Source organism: Gossypium raimondii, unplaced genomic scaffold (genome assembly GCF_025698545.1).
Source record: "Gossypium raimondii isolate GPD5lz unplaced genomic scaffold, ASM2569854v1 Contig00322, whole genome shotgun sequence".
Lineage (NCBI taxonomy): Eukaryota > Viridiplantae > Streptophyta > Magnoliopsida > Malvales > Malvaceae > Gossypium > Gossypium raimondii.
The window spans coordinates 25,258-46,778 of NW_026291422.1; the positions used below are offsets into that span (position 1 = coordinate 25,258).

Below are 21,521 nucleotides of genomic sequence, written 5' to 3' on the forward strand. Positions count from 1 at the left end.
GGTAAAGAACAGAAGGTTTACAAGTTGAGAAAGGCCTTATATGGCCTAAAGCAGGCTTCAAGAGCTTGGTATGAGAGGATTGATGGCTACTTGGCAAGGCTTGGGTTCACAAAGAGTGTCAGTGAGCCTACACTCTATGTTAAGAAGGATTAAAGGAAACTTTACTAATTGTTTCCTTGTATGTTGATGATCTGCTTGGTCATTGGTCGCAAACATGAACTTATTGAAGACTTCAAGCGGATGCAACATGTCTTTGAAATGACTGACCTTGGTCTAATGACTTATTTTCTTGGTATGGAAATCAAACAAGGAAGTGATGGTATTTTCATAAGTCAACAGACATTTACTTCCAAAGTGCTTGAAAAATTTTGCATGATGAAATGCAAATCAGTCACAACACCAGTTGCATTGGGGGAAAAATTGTCAAGTGTCAGTGAGCATGATCGAGTAGATGAGAAAACATATAGAAGCTTAATTGGTTGTCTGCTTTATTTAACAGCAACTAGACCAGACATTGTCTATGCTGTTAATCTACTCTCAAGATTTATGCACTGCTGCAATGTGGCACATTTGAAGGCAGCAAAAAGAGTGTTAAGGTATGTCAAAGGAACCATCAATGCTGGTGTGAAGTTTTGGAGGGCAAAGGAGCTGAAACTTGTAGGCTATTCTGATAGCGATTGGGCAGGGTCAGTTGATGACATGAGGAGCACTTCAGGTTATTTTTTCACCTTAGGCTCAAGTGTTTTCAGCTGGAGTTCAAAGAAGCAACAAACTGTTGCACAATCCACAGCAGAGGCTGAGTATATCTCAGCTACAGCAACAGTAAATCAAGCCATTTGGCTTAGAAAGATTTTGGATGACTTGAATGAAAATCAAGCTCAACCTACTGAGATTAGAATGGATAATCAATCAGCAGTGGCCATAGCCAAGAATCCAGTCTTCCATGGTAAGACTAAACACTTCAAAATCAAATTCCATTTTGTTAGAGAAGCTGAGCAATCGAGGGAAGTTAGCTTAGTTCATTGCAGCTCATAAATTCAAATAGCTGATATTTTAACTAAACCATTGGGAGCCAACCGATTTAATGCTTTGAAGGAAAGGATTGGTGTTTGTTGCATACAGTCCAAGGAGGAGTGTTGAAGCCATGGCCTGCATTGCAACAAAGAACCAACAACAACAATTTGGTCAAAAGACCAACAGCAGCAAATTGTACAAGTTTAGCTGCTATACTGTTTTGTAGCAAAGAAATGGAGTTGGTTCAATTATAGAATTACTTTTTGAATATTTTGTTCCTATGGAACTTAGCCTAAATCTTTGTAATGAGTTAGCTAAGATAGTAGGAAGTTTGACTAATGTAATAGCTGGTATGCCAGCTTTCTTTTGTAAGCAAGTTGCTATGTTTTAGTATGTATTAAGTAAGGGCAGTTAAATTAGTAGGTAACTGTCAAATTGTTTGTAACCTTCATATATTCAAAATTTGAATGAAAAATATATGACTTCAGTTACAATTCTTTGCTGAGTTTTTTTTTAGTTCTCTTTTTGCTTCCATTCGGTTTGCTTTTTGTATCGCCATTTATCCAACAAATGGCATCAAGAGCTTTTGTTTTATTGTACCTTCGTCATTAAGCAAATTGTATTTGAAACAAAAGAAGAAGAGGTTGTTTTGTTTGCTGAAAATGAGCTTTACACCACCTCCTCCACATGTCTTTGTTGGAGAAAATTACAACATCTCGGCAAGTGAAAATGAGAACATATCTGCAGCACATGACCACGTGGAATGTTGTTCTCAATGACACCGAGCCACCACCACTAAGAGCCAACCCGACCATATCCCGGATCAGGCGCCACAATGAAGACTGTGCCAAGAAGTACTATGTCGTGCCTTCAAAGTGGAGTCTCGATGTTATTTTCATAAGAATAATGGCTTGTGACACTCCAAAACAAAGCCTCGATAAACTTCAAGGAGGAGTTTGTGGTCCGACAAGACCAGCAACAGCAGAATGAAATCAACATGAGAAGAGACTTTGAAAATCTCAAAATGAAGGACTTCGAGAAACCATCAGCAGCGATATCTTGTGCCATAATCATGGCTCTTTATCAACAAACATAAAGTCGTGCTTGAGGGAAGAATTAGATGACTAAAGAGTGGTTGGAGAAGGTCATAACAACCTTGCCGTAGAAGTATGAGGCAAAATTCCTCCCCTCGAAGATTCAAGGGACTTATCAACGATCCCTTTGATCGAGCTTATAAATGCTCTTACATGCTCGAGAGAAGGAGCAAACAGGCGGAGGACCACTATGAAGGAGCTTTTCAGCTAGAGGCTCAGAAAGCTCAAGTACAAACTTAAATGCCAAAGGCAAGAAGCTCTTGACTGTAAGAAGAAGAAAGAACTCATCGAAGGAAGTTCCCACCTTGTGTCCATTGCAAGAAGACTACTACATCTTGAGAAATATTGTCAATAGTAGACTCGGACATTCAATGCAGAGCCCGCAAGCAATTTGGCCACATTGAAAAGGTCTGAAGAGCAAGTCAAAACACAACCACAATTTCAAAGCCAAGCTCTGTCAAGAGGTTGAAGCACCTTAAGAGCATGTTTTTCAAAGATCATGCTTTGCAAGCTCGAGCAAGGTTAGCAAAATTTGGGTGATTGACCGTGGATGCAATTCCACCATATGGCTTCTAAGAAGAGTATATTCAAGGAGCTTGACACCACATTCAAGTCCAAAGTCGAGAATTGGTAATGGTGAGCTCTCTCGAGGCAAAAGGAAAGGCAAGGCTTTGATAAGCACCAAGTCGGTATTAAAACCATTTCGGAGGTTCTCTATGTACCGATATTGACCAAAACTTGCTAAGTGTTGGCCGACTATTGGAGAAAGGCTATTCTACCATTTTTGAAGGCAAGAAGCTGCTTTGATCAAAAATGCAATTGTGAAGTGTTAACCACAAATATTATGCAAGTGAGGACTTTCATTGTAAATGTGAATCGACTTAAGTTAAGGCATATGCATCTCGGTTGATGAGGGTGATTTGTGGTACGAAGGATGGGGCATATGAACTATGATTCACCGAACATGTTGCACAAAATGGATCTGGTGATGACATGTCCAAAATCGAGCAAAGGATGTTGTATGTGAGGTCCGCTGCCTAGGCAAATGTAATTCATTACCCTTCCATCAACAAGGCATGGAAGCACAAGGAAACTTCACTTGTTCATACGGACATCTGTGGACCAATGAAGACTACCTCCTTAAATGGCGCAGTACTTTGTACTCTTCATTGATGATTATTCAAGGTTCATGGGTAAATTTTTTGAAGCATAAGTCGATGTTTATGACTCTTTACGCAAATTTAAAGCCTTGGTCGAAAACTAAGCAAATTGTAAACCGAAATGTTTGAGGTCTCCATAATGGTTCTCGAGTATGTATCTCGAAGTTTCAAAAATTGTGTGATGATCTTTCGAATTCAACATCAATTGACTCGTATGTACACCTGACAAAATGGTGTTTGTGAAAGGAAAATAGAACGGTCCTTGATATGGCTAGGTGTTTGTTATTTGAGGCTAAAATGCCTAATGTTTTTAATTTAGTTGTGAATACAAATTGTTTATTTGTTGAATAGGCTACCAACTAATGCAATCAAGGTAAAACACCCTTTGAAGCATGGTTTGACAGTGAAACCATCTATCTCACATTTGAAAGTATTTCATTGCCTATGTTTTGTGTTGGTACCGAGGAGAAAAGAACCAAGTTGGACAGAGGTCCATGCTGTGTGTTTGTTGGCTACAAGAATGTAAAAAGGATACTGAGTCTTTGATCCATCGACCAAGAAGATTGTAGTGAGTAGAGATGTGAAATTCGAGGAAACAAGTAGCTAGAAATGAGATGGAATTGAAGCAAATTTTTCCGGGCGATCGAATGATGTTGATTTTGTGAAGCTGAAAATGAAGCAATAACCGAATATGACTATGATGATGAACTGCATTCGAGGCACTAGGACATTAGCAAACATTTATGAAAGATGTGCAGAACTCTAGTAGAGCCTTCATGTTTTGAAGAAGCTGCAAAAGAAAGTGTCTTTGGCAAGAGGCTATGGAGGCTGAATTAAGTATGATTCGGAAGAATGACACTTGGGAGCTTGTGGATGAACTCGAAAATGAAGAATCATTGGTGTCAAATGGGTCTTTAGGACTAAAACAATGTTGATGGTACTTTGAATGCATACAAGGCCGATTGGTTGTGAAAGGGTATAGTCGTGACAAGGGGTTGATTTTTCAAACCTTTGCACCGCTTGCAAGGTTGGATACTATCGACACGCTTGCTTTGGCGACTCAAAAGCCTTTGGAAGGTGTATCATTTGGATGTTAAGTCACCTTTTTAAATGGCTTTCTTAATGAAGAAATATTCATTGAGCAACCTGAAGGTTTTGAGGTCCTTGGTAAAGAAATGTAAGGTTTATAAGTTGAGAAAGGCCTTATATGGCCTAAAGCAGCTTCAAGAGCTTGGTATGAGAGGATTGATGGCTACTTGGCAAGGCTTGGTTCACAAAGAGTGTCATGAGCCTACACTCTATGTTAAGAAGGATTAAAAGGAAACTTTACTAATTGTTTCCTTGTATGTTGATGATCTGGCTTGGTCATTGGTCGCAAACATGAACTTATTGAAGACTTCAAGAAGCGAGATGCAACATGTCTTTGAAATGACTGACCTTGGTCTAATGACTTATTTTCTTGGTATGGAAATCAAACAAGGAAGTGATGGTATTTTCATAAGTCAATGCAGACATTTACTTCCAAAGTGCTTGAAAATTTTGCATGATGAAATGCAAATCACCACAACACCATTGCATTGGGGAAAAATTGTCAAGTGTCGTTGAGCATGATCGAGTAGATGAGAAAACATATAGAAGCTTAATTGGTTGTCTGCTTTATTTAACAGCAACTAGACCAGACATTGTCTATGCTGTTAATCTACTCTCAAGATTTATGCACTGCTGCAATGTGGCACATTTGAAGGCAGCAAAAAGAGTGTTAAGGTATGTCAAAGGAACCATCAATGCTGGTGTGAAGTTTTGGAGGGCAAAGGAGCTGAAACTTGTAGGCTATTCTGATAGCGATTAGGTGGTCATTGATGACATGAGGAGCACTTGAGTTATTTTTTCACCTTAGGCTCAAGTGTTTTCAATGAGTTCAAAGAAGCAACAAACTGCTGTAACAATCCACAAACAGAGGTGAGTATATCTCACCTGACAACGATAAAGAATCAAGCCATTTGGCTTAGAAAGATTTTGGATGACTTGAATGAAAATCAAGCTCAACCATCGAGATTAGAATGGATAATCAATCGCAGTGGCCATAGCTAAGAATCCATCTTCCATGGTAAGACTAAACACTTCAAAATCAAATTCCATTTTGTTAGAGAAGGCGAGCAATCGAGGGAAGTTAGCTTAGTTCATTGCGACTCATAAATTCAAATAGCGATATTTTAACTAAACCATTGGGAGCCAACCGATTTAATGCTTTGAAGGAAAGGATTGGTGTTTGTTGCATACAGTCCAAGGAGGAGTGTTGAAGCCATGGCTGCATTGCAACAAAGAACCAACAACAACAATTTGGTCAAAGACCAACAAAGAACAAATTGTACAAGTTTAGGCGCTATCATTTTGTAGCAAAGAAATGGAGTTGGTTCAATTATAGAATTACTTTTGAATATTTTGTTCCTATGGAACTTAGCCTAAATCTTTGTAATGAGTTAGCTAAGATAGTAGGAAGTTTGACTAATGTAATAGCTGGTATGCCGACTTTCTTTTGTAAAGCAAGTTGCTATGTTTTAGTATGTATTAAGTAAGGGCAATTAAATTAGTAGGTAATGTCAAATTGTTTGTAACCTTCATATATTCAAAATTTGAATGAAAAATATATGACTTGCCATAATTCTTTTGTTGAGTTTTTTAGTTCTCTTTTGCTTCCATTCGGTTTGCTTCTTTGTCGCCATTTATCCAACAGCTTCACATAAACGGAAACATAATATGTATGAGGAAATGGAGGAAGAAGAGCTGCAACAAAACGGATGCAAAATTTTTTCAATTTTGTAATGGGCCAATCAAGAAAGAAGCATTAACTGTGGTAAACTACTTAACCTACTTTGTCCCATTAAGTTTTTTACTCATCTTGTATTTCATTTAAACAATCATTCTAGACTTGTTTTGGGTATGAGATATGATCCTTCATACTCATATTCAGCATGTACATATCTCAAATGTTTTATACCATTTAAAATTTTAGTCACTTAATTCATTCCTTTTACATAATCGAAATGTGTATATTTTGATTGGTTTCACCTTTTTATTAAAATTTTATTTCCATTATATATATATATTCACTTACGCCTATATTTTATTTGTAAGTTGAAGATGAAGCAAATTAAAACAAAATTGTGAGACAAAATGGAGACGAAGCAAGTAATGATAAAATCGAATCCTTTAATAAAATCTATCATAATTTCAACTGAGTTAAAAATTATTTTATTTTTATTGGAGACCAACTTATGTGTTCAATTTAATCAGTCAAAACTGTTTTTATATATTTAAAAGATTAAATATAAATCCTTAAAGGTACTTAAATAGATTTAATCCCTTCTAATAAAGTATCATTTAAATTTCATGACTTGAAGTACAAATTATATTATTCCAACTCCTCAGTTTATTTTTTATAAAATATTTATGTTTAGACATTTATTTTTAATATTTATTCAAATATGAATATAAAGTATGCACGAATATTCAATTAGAAAATCTTTGCTCGTGAGACACTTATTCATATTTTTTCTTTTAAAATTCAATAGTTTCATTTATCTCTCCTCGCTGGACCTCCAGCTGGTTTCGCCATTATAATCTGCAAACATTGAATCAACGGCATTACTGAGCTTAGTGGAAGAAAATGTTGGGAAAATGAAATACAGATGCGATCCTAAGCAACAAATACAGCTTTGCATGAGAACCTAATCCCATCACCAAACTATTTTAAGTGCTTGGAACTTGAAAATGAGAGCTCTTCCTTATCCTGCTCTATCTTCTGCGACTAATGTAAAGAGTTACCACAATGCATACACAAACAAAACGAATATGGCGGCCTTCAGCTTCATCAATACACTAAATACGCCTAGATCAATAAAAGCATGGAAGTGGAGGACCAACAGAGGTTGCCCAGTTGAAATGGAAGCAGACACTAAAGTAATAATAGAATCGAGCGATTTGGGGTTTCAAAATGGGTTATGTTATTAGATAATAATATGTAATGTAATATAAATTATACCATTTTGAATGAAATTTTTAATATAGAATGTAATTCAAATAGTAAAAATATATTATGCTAATAAATAATAAATTTTTAGAAAGGAAACATAATCTATAAACATATCTTGCATGCAAGTTCTTCAAATCCAGTTCATATTCTTAGTTCGCCAAAGTAATCGGGCCGCCACTTTGTGGTAACTTCGCCAATATTGAAGGATTCGCCAATATGGGGAGTTCGCCATAGAAAAAACTCAAACTTGATTTGATAATTATTAAGATGAGCTCGATTTGAGCTATCAATTGAACCGAACGAGCTTAGTAAAACTCCGCTTGAATAGCTCACGAGCCTTACTGAGCTTTTCAATTTTAACATACATTTTAAATATTTTTTATTAAATTACATTATTACTTAATATATATATTATTAACCTTAAGTTTAATTATCGAGTCAAGCTCGAGCTCAAGTTCGATCTTGAGTATGAAAATTGATAAACAAGTTTAATCAAGTTCGAGTTTGAGTACAAAATTGATAAATAAGCTTATTTGAATTGAGCTCGAGCAACTAGATTATATCTTGAGCTTAGCTTGAACTGGATATCAAGCTTTAAATTTTGAGTCAAGCTGGAGCTTGATAATATTTGGAAAGTAGAAAATAATTAGAGAACGAGATATATGTAGATATGTCAATTGAGTGAGTTGAGTTAATATGGACCGAATCAAATCTGGCTTTAAGTTTTAGCATAAAGATAAATTTAGCCCTTAATATTTATTCATTTTGTCATTAAAATTTAGTCAAATTGTTTTGTTTTGAATGAAAAAGTTATCTAAATTGTCAAAATTTTAATGACAGTAATATGACAGTTTACGTAACAATATGCATGGATCATTTATATTCACAGAAGAGTCAAAAAAAAAATTCTAAAAGGAATTTTGGATAACTTTTATTTTATTTACCCAATAAGCAGAAAGGGTGAAATGTTTACAAATATCTATAGTATACATTTGTAATTACCCATGCTATAAAAAGTTCTTGTTGACTTGATCACTCAGACTCACATTAACCTCTATCAGCCTCATTCCCACTACTCCTTTACTTTTCCCAAGTAATATATTTCTTTAAGGTGTAATAAATCTAAAAATAGTTAGAAAACAAGATATATGTAGATTTCTCAATTCAAGTTTGAAGTTTTTTTAACTAAATTTGAATTTAAGTTATTTTAGGTTTGAGGTAGAGTTCCATTTTATGTGATAATTCAAATCATCTTGAGTTTACATCATTTTAGATTTGAATCTTAAATTTTTAAGTTATAAATTTCTTTGATGATTATGAATTATTTTGGGTTTGACAAAATATTACATAAATGTCATTCTTAGAATTAGGTTGACGGTGAATTGAAGGTGACAGTCTGGATTTGCTCATATTTTAATACGGGTATGAATATTTTTAAAAAGTTATTTTTTATGTAATTAAAGAGTTTCTAAGGGATCATATATTAATACCCATATTCTGATATGCATAAGAATCTTATGATAAAATATAACTATCGGCCAAGGGTACTTAAAAAACTAATATCGAAACAATATAGCTTTTAGGTTTTGAATCCTTTGTGTACTTTGAACCTCATTTTTGTTTTGTCCATTTTTTTTAAGGGATCGAATAATACGTTCAATTTGAATGTCAATGTCTTCTTGAAGATAAAAAAAAATTGAGATTGGTCAAAGTGCTTTGTCTCTCAAATTATGATGATCTCAAATATCTTTCTAATAAACTACATCTTTTAGATTAGACTAGATATCCTTTAAAATACTTGCCTTCAAGCTTCCAACTGCACAATCTTGTCGCACTTCTTTACCATATAATCACATTGAACAATTGTAGAAGGAAATAAAGTAAGAATTAACTCATCATTTTAACTTATTAAGAATTAACTCATCATTTTAACTTATTTTCATAAAATTATTAAACTTTGATTAAGGTAAAAAACAAAAAACAAAAATGAGCATTATTATGTTTTCTCATTTGTTTCTAATTTATCATGGCCTTCGACGGCCCTTGTATAAGTTGAAAATGATGAACCTCAAAGGGTTCCAAAATCTGATCAAGACACCAGACTTCACAACAGCATCAAATCTTGAAGTTTTGATTTTGGAAGGTTGTACCAAATTCGTGGATATTCATCTATCCATCGGAGTGCTTAAGAGCCTTAAACTTTTGAATTTAAGAGATTACAAAAGTCTTAGGACTCTTCCGACCAAAATTCGAATGGAATCTCTTGAAACATTAATTCTTTCGGGTTGCTCGAGTCTTATAAGGTTTCCGGAGATTAATGGGAAAATGGAACGTCCAAACACTCTTTATGTTTATAGAATTGAAAATTTATCAGAGAATTGGCAGCAAGCAAAGTTTTTGAAAGAGCTCGACTTGAGTGAAACAGCCATAACAGAACCACCATCCTTCATTTTCCAATTTAAAATCTTAAAGTTCTGTCTTTCAATGGATGCAAAAGATCATCTAAGTTACAACAAAATCTTCCTTCTCTTTTCAAGTTAATCGAAGAGGAAGGACAAACTCCATGGCTCCGATGTTACCTTCGTTGTCAGGTTTGAGTTCCTTAAGAAAGTTAAAGCTAAGGGACTGCAATCTTGGCGAAGGAGATATTCCACGTGATATTTCTTGCCTATCCTCCTTGACAGATCTTGGTCTTAGTGGTAACAATTTCATCAACATACCTGCATCTATTATTCGATTTTCCAAGCTTCATTCTATTAGATTGTCACTTGTCAGATTGCAAGATGCTTAAATCGTTGCCTGAGCTACCAAGTATAAAAGAGGTGTGGATAGATGGTTGTTCTTCACTTGAAGTAGTTCCAAGTCCATTAATATGCAATCCAGTGTACGGCGCTACCGTTAAAGCCATTAGCTGCTTCAAATTGGCTGAGAATATCAATGCATTAACACTGCTGGAAAAACATCTTAAGGTCGATTACTCTATTTTTTCTCCCTTAGAAAATCTCATACTTGAGAATTTATGGTTTTAGTTGCCAAACGACTTGTGTTTTATTTTGCAGGCATTTGCAAATTCAAGAAAACCGTTTGATATTGTTATGCCCGGAAGTGAAATCCCAGAATGGTTTGGCCAACAAAAAAGTGGCTCTTCAATTTAGGTACCCTAACCTATCAACCTTCGGAATGATAGTCAATGGATTGGAGTTGCTTGTTGCTGCATTTTTGTCGATAATGATGCTTCAAGCGAGATTATCAGTTGTAATGGATCTATCTTGTATAGAAATTTTCAACAAGCCACCCATAAATTATATCGAGGTAAAATTTCTCTAAATTTTGCTTGGAGTAACTCGTCGGTGGATAGAGGATTTCACCTGCCCATAATTAAATATCATCTTTTTCTTTGTTTTTGGCGGATAAAGCATATATTATATCCAATTTCCATGGAGGATAAATATGGTGACTGTAAAACCAATAATTTATGGACAATAAATTGCTTAGATAAAAATACGATGAGCTCCGGATGTCTTTCTCAGGTAGATCTAGAGGCGGTAAGGTGAAGATCAAGTGTGGTATTAGAATAGTGTATGAGAAAGATTTGGAAGAAATAAAAGAGTTGCAGTGACATACCACTCAATCTTCTCCCAATTTTGAACACATCCGCCAACACTCTGCTCAAAACTGATGAAAAAAATTTTCAATTTTATAATGGGCCAATCGGGAAAGAAGCATTAACTGTGGTAAACTACTTAACCAACCTTGTCCTATTAATTGTTATTTTTTACACATCTTTTATATAATTTAATCATTCTAGACTTATTTACATTCCTTCGTATATATCAAACAAATTTGAATTTTTATTCATACTCATATTCAACATGAGCTCATTTTCTATACATATCCCAAATGTTGATTACATTCTTTATACCATTTAAAATTTTAGTCACTTAATTCATTCCTTTTACATAATTTAAATGTGCACATTTTAATTGGTTTTCATTTTTTATTTATTAAAATTTTATTTTCATTCTAGTAACAAAACCATAGAAATTTGAGAGGAGATTTTCACCGCTTAAATGTCCCCAGTGTTTCACCTAAAACCTCTGGGAAAAGCTTGTAAAATTACTTGTGGGATTAAAACTTCATTAGTCAGTATATCTCCTAGTCACTGTTCACTTTGACTTTGACATTTCGTGTATCAACTCTTTGATTCCTGAAATTAGGAGATTTGAATATATACTTTTATCCTTAATTCCTCACTCTTTTATTTTATTTATTCATCTATATATCTTTGATTAGTTTGATTTTCGCGGAAAGAATTATTGGAATTTGGAATCCAGGTCGCCGGTTCTGGAAGTAATTCAGCTTGTCAAATCCCAAATGTTTAAGATATTTGAGAAATTTGAGTAAAACACAAACTGTCTTTTGTCTACTCTCACCTTCTTGGAGTCTTCTCGAAACAACATCTATAACCCCGAATTTCCACACCTACTCCCTTTCATTTCGAATACTAATGTTTTTAATTATTATCTTTCATTGTTAAGTACATAAAATGCAAACCGTCACCCGGCCTCTTCTATTTTTCATATGTTTTTCCTCATATATTCATTATTTTCTGATTTTGAACACCAGATTGAAATATCCTTCTCCTTTCATACATCCTCATGTTGTCGTTACCTTCAACTTCTTCCTCCATTTCTAGAAAAAATATGATGTTTTCTTGAGTTTCAGAGGTGAAGATACCCGCAACAACTTTACCGATCATCTCTATGATGCTCTAAGTAGGAGTGGGATCGTCACTTTCAGAGATGATCCAAAGCTGGAGGCCGGCGAAGAGATCGCACCTGAACTCTTTAAAGCAATTCACCAATCATGGTGCTCAGTAATCGTTTTTTCACAAACTTATGCCTTTTCAAGTTGGTGCTTGGAGGAGCTTGCTGAGATTGTTAAACAACATAACAACGACGGCCATAAAGTGTTTCCAATTTTTTACCATGTTGGTCCATCTGATTTAAGAAAACAAAAAGAGAAAGTGGAAGAAGCCTTTGCCAGACATAAAGAGAGATACAAAGAAGATAGTGAGAAGATCCAAAGATGGCGAAATGCTTTAATTCAAGTGGCTGCAATCAAGGGATGGCATTTAAATAACAGGTAATTCTTTCTTTTCTTCTTTATTTTCTAGTTTTTTGGATATATATGTATAACTTTTTTTTCTTTCTAATCCTATTTGTTTAATTGAAAAGTGTTATATTTCAATGAAAGAGCAAACTTTGTATTCTGGCTCCGCAACAGATCTTGCTTTCTTATTCTTGGTTCTTGTTTGCTTCCAAACTATATTATGTTTGATGATTCATTGAAAAAGAAAGTGTATTTGAAACATATCACCAAAATTTTATTCAAAACATTAAATTTTCCTCTCTTTTTTTTAGGCATGAATCAGAATTTATTAAAGACATTGTCAAGAAGATATCAGCAAAACTATGTCAGACATATCCAGCTACTCATAGCGACTTGGTTGGAATTAGTAAACGTTTGGAGGATTTATATTTGAAAATAAACATTGGGGAAGATGATGTCCGAGTTATAGGAATTTGCGGAATGGGTGGTATCGGTAAAACGACACTCGCAAGAGCTGCTTACACTCAAATGTCATCTCATTTTGAAGGTAAAAGCTTTATTGCTGATATTCGAGAAGTTTCAGACAATGCGGACTAGTTTCTTTACAGAAACAACTTCTTTCACAGATCTTTCATGGTGAATGCTTCAACTTTTTCGATGTTCATGAAGGGAGCGACATAATTAGCCATAGGTTGTCTCACAAAAAGGTTCTTGTTGTTCTTGATAATGTTGATAACATACAACACTTAAAATGCTTGGTTGGAAGGCACGATTGGTTCGGATTAGGAAGTAGAATCGTTGTAACAACAAGAGAAGAACATTTGCTTCGATCTTGGCCAGTTGATGATATGTATGAGCCCACAACATTGAATCCCAAAGATGCGCTTCAACTTTTCAGTCTGAAAGCTTTTCATAGTGATACAGTGCAGAAAGATGATTTCATTGAGCTTTCTAAACATGTTGTAAATTATGCTGGCGGACTCCCTTTAGCTCTTGAAGTTTTGGGTTCCTTCTTGTGCGGTAGAGATGCGACTCAATGGAGAAGTGCGATTGAAAGACTTAAAAGAGATTCTAATAAAGAAATTTTCGATAAACTTCGAATCAGTTTTGATGGACTGGAAGAAAGGGAGAAGAATATATTTTTAGATATAGCATGCTTCTTCAATGGGGAGAATAAAGATTTTGTAATCAAAGTATTGGATGGTTGTGAGTTTTTTCCTGATATTGGAATTGATGTTCCCGTTAAAAAATCTCTCGTAAAAGTCGATAAACACAACAAAAATTTGAAGATGCATGACTTGTTACAAGAGATGGGAAGAACAATTGTTAGAGAAAATGTATTGATGAACCCGGAAAGCGTTGCATTGTGGGAGGAAAGAGACGTCCATCATGTCCTAACAAAAACACTGTAAGTCATTCAACAATAGTTACATACTTTTTTTCTATCCTACATTATTCACCATTTATTTTATTTTCTTATTATCTGTCGTTGATCTTTTTAGGCTACAAAATTGGTTGAAGGCATAATCATTGATATTAAAAGGTAAGAAGACACACATAAACTTATATCTATGTGTACTGTAAATAATTATTATTTTAAATATGATAAAAAACTATAACAAAACTTTTGACATTCAATATTTCAATGTTTAATTATGAAATTTATCTAGCAACATATTTACTTTTCAAAAGAGAAATGTATGTATTTTTGAAATATTAATGGTATATTTTTGTGAAAATTAATGCTATATATTTAATGTACTAAAAGTGTATATCAACAAATTAAATTATAACATGTCATCAAAATTTTTTAATGAAAATGGTTTTTTAATTATGTGTCATTGTTTGGTTCATTAACTTGTAAATTATGCATTGTTTATGGACCAAATATAAATCAACATATTAATTCAATTTTTAGGATTAGGTAATTTAACATTGGATGTGATTGTTAGATATAAGTATCTCTTTAATATGGGTATATTCAAAAAAATTTAAAATTATTTTTTCACGTATTTAAAAGGTTCTTAAAGGATCATATCTTAATACCCATATACGAATGTGCATTAGATATAAGTATTGGATACGAGTACTTAAAAACAATATCGATGCAACATTTCTTTTAGATATTGAATGCTTTTGTATATTTTGAAGCTCATTTTGTTTTGCTCATGGACATTAGGGAATCGAACAAGATGCTCAATTTGAGTGTGGATAGCTTGAAGATGAAAAACTGAGATTGCTCAAAGTGCTTTGCCTTTCAAATTGTGATGATCTTAAATATCTTTCTAATGAATTACGATTTTAGATTGGACAGATACCCTTTAAGATACTTGCCTTCAAGCTTTCAACCGAACAACCTTATTGCGCTTCTTTTACCATATAGTCACATTCAACAACTATGGAAGGAAATAGAGTAAGAATTTACTCATCTTATCCTTGTGTTTTAGCTTATTTTAATATAAATTATTAAAATTTGATTAAGGTAAAACAAAAAAAAAAAAAAAGCAAAAATGAGCATTATTATGTTTTCTCATTTATTTCTAATTTATTATGGTCTTCAACAGCCCTTGTTTAACATGAAAATAATGAACCTCAGAGGGTCTCAAAACCTGATCAAGACACCAGACTTCACAACAGCATCAAATCTTGAAGTTTTGATTTTGGAAGGTTGTACCAAATTAGTGGATGTTCATCCATCAATCCGGATGCTTAAGAGCCTTAAACTTTTGAATTTAAGAGATTGCAAAAGTCTTACGACTCTTCCAACCAAAATCGGAATGGAATCTCTAGAAACATTAATTCTTTCGGGTTGCTCAAGTCTTGTAAGGTTTCCGGAGATTGATGGGAAAATGGAACGTTTAAAAACTCTAAATCTTTCCGGTTGTTATAGAGTGGAAAATTTATCGGAGAATTTGCAGCAAGCAAAGTTTTTGGAAGAGCTCGACTTGAGTGAAACAGCCATAACAGAACCACCATCCTTCATTTTTCAATTTAAAAATCCTAAAGTTCTGTCTTTCAATGGGCGCAAGGGACCATCATATAAGTTACTACCAAATTTGCCTTCTCTTTTCAAGGTAATCCAAGGAAGAAGGACGAATCCCATGGCTCGGATGTTGCCTTTGTTGTCATGTTTGAGTTCTTTAAGAGAGCTAAAACTAAAGGACTGCAATCTTTGTGAAGGAGATATTCCACGTGATCTTTCTAGTCTATCCTGTTTGGAAGAACTTGATCTTAGTGGTAACAATTTCATCAGCATACCTGCATCTCTTACTCGACTCTCCAAGCTTGAAGAGCTTAGATTGTCAAATTGCAACATGTGCACTCTTGGTGAAGCAGATATTCATGGTCTATCCTCTTTGAAACGACTTTTTCTTGACGGTAACAATTTCATCACCGTTCCTTCGGCTCTGACTCAACTTTCCAAGCTTAAATTGCTTGCATTATCAAATTGCATGAAGCTTAACTCGTTGCCTGAGCTACCAACAAGTATAGAAGATGGGTGGCTAGATAGTTGTTCTTCACTTGAAGTAGTTGCAAGTCCATCAAAAGTATGCAATTTAGTGTGTTGTGGTGACATTAGTGCCATTAACTGCTTCAAATTGGCTGAGAAAATCAATGCATTAACACTGCTGAAAGAACATATTAAGGTCGATTAATCTATTTTTTCTCCCTTACAAAATCTCATACTTGAGAATATATGGTTTTAGTTACCAAACGACTTGTGTTTTATTTTGCAGGCATTTCCAAAATCAAGAAAATTTTTTGATGATGGCTTCTTTGATATTATGATGCCCGGAAGTGAAATCCCAGAATGGTTTAGCCAACAAAAAAGTGACTCTTCAATTAAGATACCACTTCGGAAAGATAGTGAATGGATTGGAGTTGCTTGTTGCTGCATTTTTGTCAATAATGATGCTTCAAGGAATAAGGAGTCTATCAGCTGTAATGGATCTAGAGTTTTTCGAGGTAGAAATTGTAGACCAATTGATTGGAGAAACCGGTGGGTAGGTCGATACTTTCGCAAGCCCATAATGAAAGATCACCTTTTTCTTCGTTATTTTCCGCGTGATAAATATGGTGACTGTGAAACCAATAATTTATGGACGACAGATTGCTTAGATCAAATATGCGATGAGCCTGAGTTGTCTTTCAGTACCTTTTTTGGACCAAATTACCGTTGTGTTAAGGTGAAGAAGTGTGGTGTTAGAATAGTGTATGAGAAAGATTTGGAAGAAATGAAAGAGTTGCAGTGCGATACCACTCAATCTTCTCCAAATTTTGAGCACATCCACCAACACTCTGCTCACAACCATGGATCAGTAGGTAGCACTTCTCACATAAAACGGAAACGTAATATCTATGAAGAAATGGAGGAAGAAGAGCCGCAACCAAAACTGATGCAAAATTTTTCAATTTTGTAATGGACCAATCAAGAAAGAAGCATTAACTGAGGTAAACTACTTAACCAACTTTGTCCTATTAATTTTGTTTACACATCTTGTATTTCATTTAAACAATTCTTCTAGACTTGTTTTACATATGAGATATGATCCTTCCATTATATGCCAAAACATTTTAAAAATTTTATTCATATTCATATTCAACGTCTACATATCTCAAATGTTGATAACATTGTTTTTATACCATTTAAAATTTTAGTCACTTAATTCATTCCTTTTACATAATCGAAATGTGTATATTTTGATTGGTTTCATCTTTTTTTTTATTAAAATTTTATTTTCATTATATATATATATTCACTTACATTTATATTTTATTTATAGGTTGAAGATGAGGTAAATTAAAACAAAATTGTGAGACAAAAATAAAGACGAAGCAAGTAATGATAAAATGAAAACCCTTTAATAAGGATCAATCATAATTTCAACTGAGTTAAAAATTATTTTATTTTATTGGAGACCAACATATATTTAATCAGTCAAAACTGTTTTTATGTATTACTGAGCTTAGTGGAAGAAAATGATGGAAAATGAAATACAGATGCGATCCTAAGCAACAAATACAGCTTTGCATGAGAACCTAATCCCATCACCAGACTATTTTAAGTGCTTGGAACTTGAAAATGAGAGCTCTTGTTTATCCTGCTCTATCTCCTGCGACTAATGTAAAGAGTTACAACAATGCATACACAAACAAAACGAATATGGCGGCCTTCAGCTTCATCAATACACTAAATACGCCTAGGTGATCAAGATGGAGGCTATACTTAAGATGTTGCTCATTGAAGCTGATTAACTGAAAGGGAAGGAAAAAAACAAAAGAAGTGCAAGAATTGTCAGCTCTTTGAGTCAATTTAATGAAGGAAAAGATCAGGCAAGAAAATGATCCATTACCAGCAGTGGATTGTTAGCTTGAAGATATTGGTTGTCCACCAGAACCTCTTTTCCATCGGACCTGTCAAAATGTGACAAACAAAATTTATCATCGACAACATGAACTTCAAGAAAGTGCAGCATAAATTTGAGGACTCTCAGAGACTCCAACAAAAGAATCACATCTAAGATCAGCAAGCTAAAATTTTAGTTATCTAGCAGTTCATGTCCTAAATTACTTGCTATGTAAGGGGCCATAAGTGATAGCATCATCAATTTCTGGGAAATAAAATCCTAGGAATGAAACAAAAACTGTTATTTGAAGGTAGAAAGAATATTCCGAAAGCCAAAAAGAAATGTCTATATCAGGTCATACATACTCAATCAGCACATAGTGCTTATGAAGTGTAGGACATTCTCCCAAATCGAGAACTAAAGAAAACATGATGATTTCTAAGAAACTACATCCAAAAACATGTGCAAACATGATAGTTACAACATAAAAGAGTACATAAAATGCCCCAACAACCACCGAAACTCTAAAGAGCGACATGAAAGTACATTAAGTGCTCATACATCGCAACATGATAAGTTGATAACTTTGACATTTCGTGTATCAACTCTTTGATTCCTGAAATTAGGCAGATTAATACTTTTATCCTTAATCCCTTACTCTTTTATTTTATTTATTCATCTATATATCTTTGATTAGTTTGATTTTCGTGGAAAAGAATTATTGAATTTGGAATCCAGGTCGCTGGTTCTGGAAGTAATTGAGCTTGTGCAAATCCCAAATGTTTAAGATATTTGAGAAATTTGAGTGTCTTTTGTCTACTCTCACCTTCTTGGAGTCTTCCAGGAACAACATCTATAACCCTGAATTTCCACACCTACTCCCTTTCATTTCGAAAACTAATGTTTTAATTATTGTCTTTCATTGTCAAGTACATAAAATACAAACCGTCCAACATTTTAACTCTCACCTTCATGGAAAGAACATATCACCCGGCCCTCTTCTATTTTCATATGTTTTTCCTCATATATTCATTCTTTTCTGATTTTGAGCACCAGATTGAAATATCCTTCGCCTTTCATACATCCTCATGTTATCGTTACCTTCAACTTCTTCCTCCATTTCTAGAAAAAAAATGATGTTTTCTTGAGTTAAATCGGATTTGTAGTCGAATTGGATAGGTTATTAGTTTGGTGGTCCAATGATTTAAAATTATTAAAATTTAAAAAAGTTAAAATAGAGTTTCGATTCATTTAGTTTTTAACAGGTTGAATCAGTTCGTATCAATTTTCAATCTAATCAATTCAAAATCACTCATCGAACTAATTCTTTGTCGGCTCTTGATCTAATCGATCGTTCAATCCGATTCAAGCAAGACTGAATCAATAGATAAAAGATGAGAATAATTCTTAACAACAACCTGCAAACTATGAGATTAATTATATCTCAAATTGATCCAACATAAAACAGATAACATACTTACTTTGTCGGCCCCTAATTTCCACCCCTATGCTCATATACTTGCTTTTCTAGTTTCTTTGTGGGTATTGGACGATATATTTTCTGATTTTTAACACCACATTGAGATATTCTTCTCCTTTCATACATACTCATGTTGTCCTTACCTTCAACTTCTTCCTCCATTTCTAAAAAGAAATATGATGTTTTCTTGAGTTTTAGAGGTGAAGATACTCGCAACAACTTCACAGATCATGTTTATGATGCTACAACTAATAGAAAAGTCAACAATATTAATTATATGTCTAACTAATAACATTATAAAAATATATGATTAAATTAGGTTAGAAATTAAATCTTAAATTTAGGCATAATTAAAAAAAACTAAAATTGAAATTCTAACATTTTCTTATAATGTAAAAGAAACAATATCCTATACATTAAATTAATAAATTGTATTCATACATAAAATTTTATGATACTGAGTAGATATAAGTTATTTTAGTCTGCACCTAATGAACATTTTAGATGCTTCAAATAGAACTTAATCATATAAAAGGCAAAATGTGAGGGACCGAATTTAAAATAACGCATTGTCCTCCCTGGACAGATGTCTCCAAATACTCCTTTAATATATAGTTATATAGACATTTATATAATTATGTAAATGAAAGTAAAACACAAACCGTCCAACACTTTACTTATTACTTAGAATTATTGTAGGCTCCATTTTGTCAACACCCACCTTCTTGGATTCTTCCTGGAAAGAACATGCATCACCCAATGTCCACACCTACTCGTATTCATTACGAAAATGAAAAGGTTATAGAGAAATTGCTTAGAAACGTCCTTTATTCTTCCCTGGAATTTTCATCTGTTTTTCTCAATCTTCACTCTCATATACTTACTGTTTCTAGTTTCTTTCTGGCGTATTGAGCGATCAATTTTCTGATTTTGAACACTACATCCACATATATATTTTTCTTCTCAAACATCGTCATGTTGTCATTACCTTCAACTTCCTCATACATTTCTAGAAAGAAATATGATGTTTTCTTGAGTTTTAGAGGTGAAGATACTCGCAAAAACTTCACCGATCATCTCTATGCTGCTCTAAAGAGGTGGGATCGTCACTTTCAGGGATGATCCCAAGCTGGAGGCCAGTGAAGAGATCGCGCCAGAACTCTTTAAAGCAATTCAGCAATCATGGTGCTCGGTAATTGTTTTTCAGAAACTTATGCCTTTTCAAGTTGGTGCTTGGAGGAGCTTGCTGAGATTGTTCAACAACATAACAACGACGGCCATAAAGTGTTTCCAATTTTTACGATGTTGATCCATCTGATTTAAGAAAACAAAAGGGAAAGTGGAAGAAGCCTTTGCCAGACATGAGAGAGATACAAAGAAGAAAGTGAGAAGATCCAAAGGTGGCGAAATGCTTTAATTCAAGTGGCTGCAATCAAGGGATGGCATTTAAATAACAGGTAATTCTTTCTTTTCTTCTCTATTTTCTAGTTTTTTGGATATATATATATATATATATGTATGTGTAACTATTTTTTTTTCCTAATCCTATGTGTTTAATTGAAAAGTGTCATATTTAGCAAATTTTGTCTTCTGGCTCCGCAACAGATCTTGCTTTCTTATTCTTGGTTCTTGTTTGCTTCCAAACTATATTATGTTTCATGATTCATTGAAAAGAAAAGTGCATTCGAAACATATCAACAAAATTTTACTCAAAACATTAAAATTTCTTTTTTTTAGGCATGAATCAGAAATTATTAGAGACATTGTTAAGAAGATATCAGCAAAACTATGTCAGACATATCCAGTTACTCATAGCGACTTGGTTGGTATTAGTGAACGCTTGGAGGATTTGTATTTGAAAATAAACATTGGGGAAGATGATGTCCGCGTTATAGGAATTTGCGGAATGGGTGGCATCGGTAAAACGACACTCGCAAGAGTTGCTTACACTCAAATGTCACCTCATTTTGAAGGTAAAAGCTTTATTGCCGATATTCGAGAAGTTTCAGACAAATGCGGCCTAGTTTCTTTACAGAAACAACTTCTTTCACAGATCTTTCATGGTGAATGCTTCAACTTTTTCAATGTTCATGAAGGAAATAAAATAATTAGCCATAGGTTGTCTCACAAAAAGGTTCTTGTTGTTCTTGATAATGTTGATAACATACAACACCTAAAATGCTTGATTGGAAGGCATGATTGATTCGGATTAGGTAGCAGAATCATTGTAACAACAAGAGACGAACATTTGCTTCGATGTTGCCAAGTTAATGATGTGTA

The 21,521-nt window shown here is 34.0% G+C and overlaps 1 protein-coding gene across 1 annotated transcript in view; it reads left to right on the forward strand.

The window, feature by feature from the left end:
- Positions 1 to 21,521, forward strand: part of LOC128038854 (TMV resistance protein N-like) — a 43,459-nt gene that overhangs the window by 18,628 nt on the left and 3,310 nt on the right. The window lies entirely within an intron of this gene.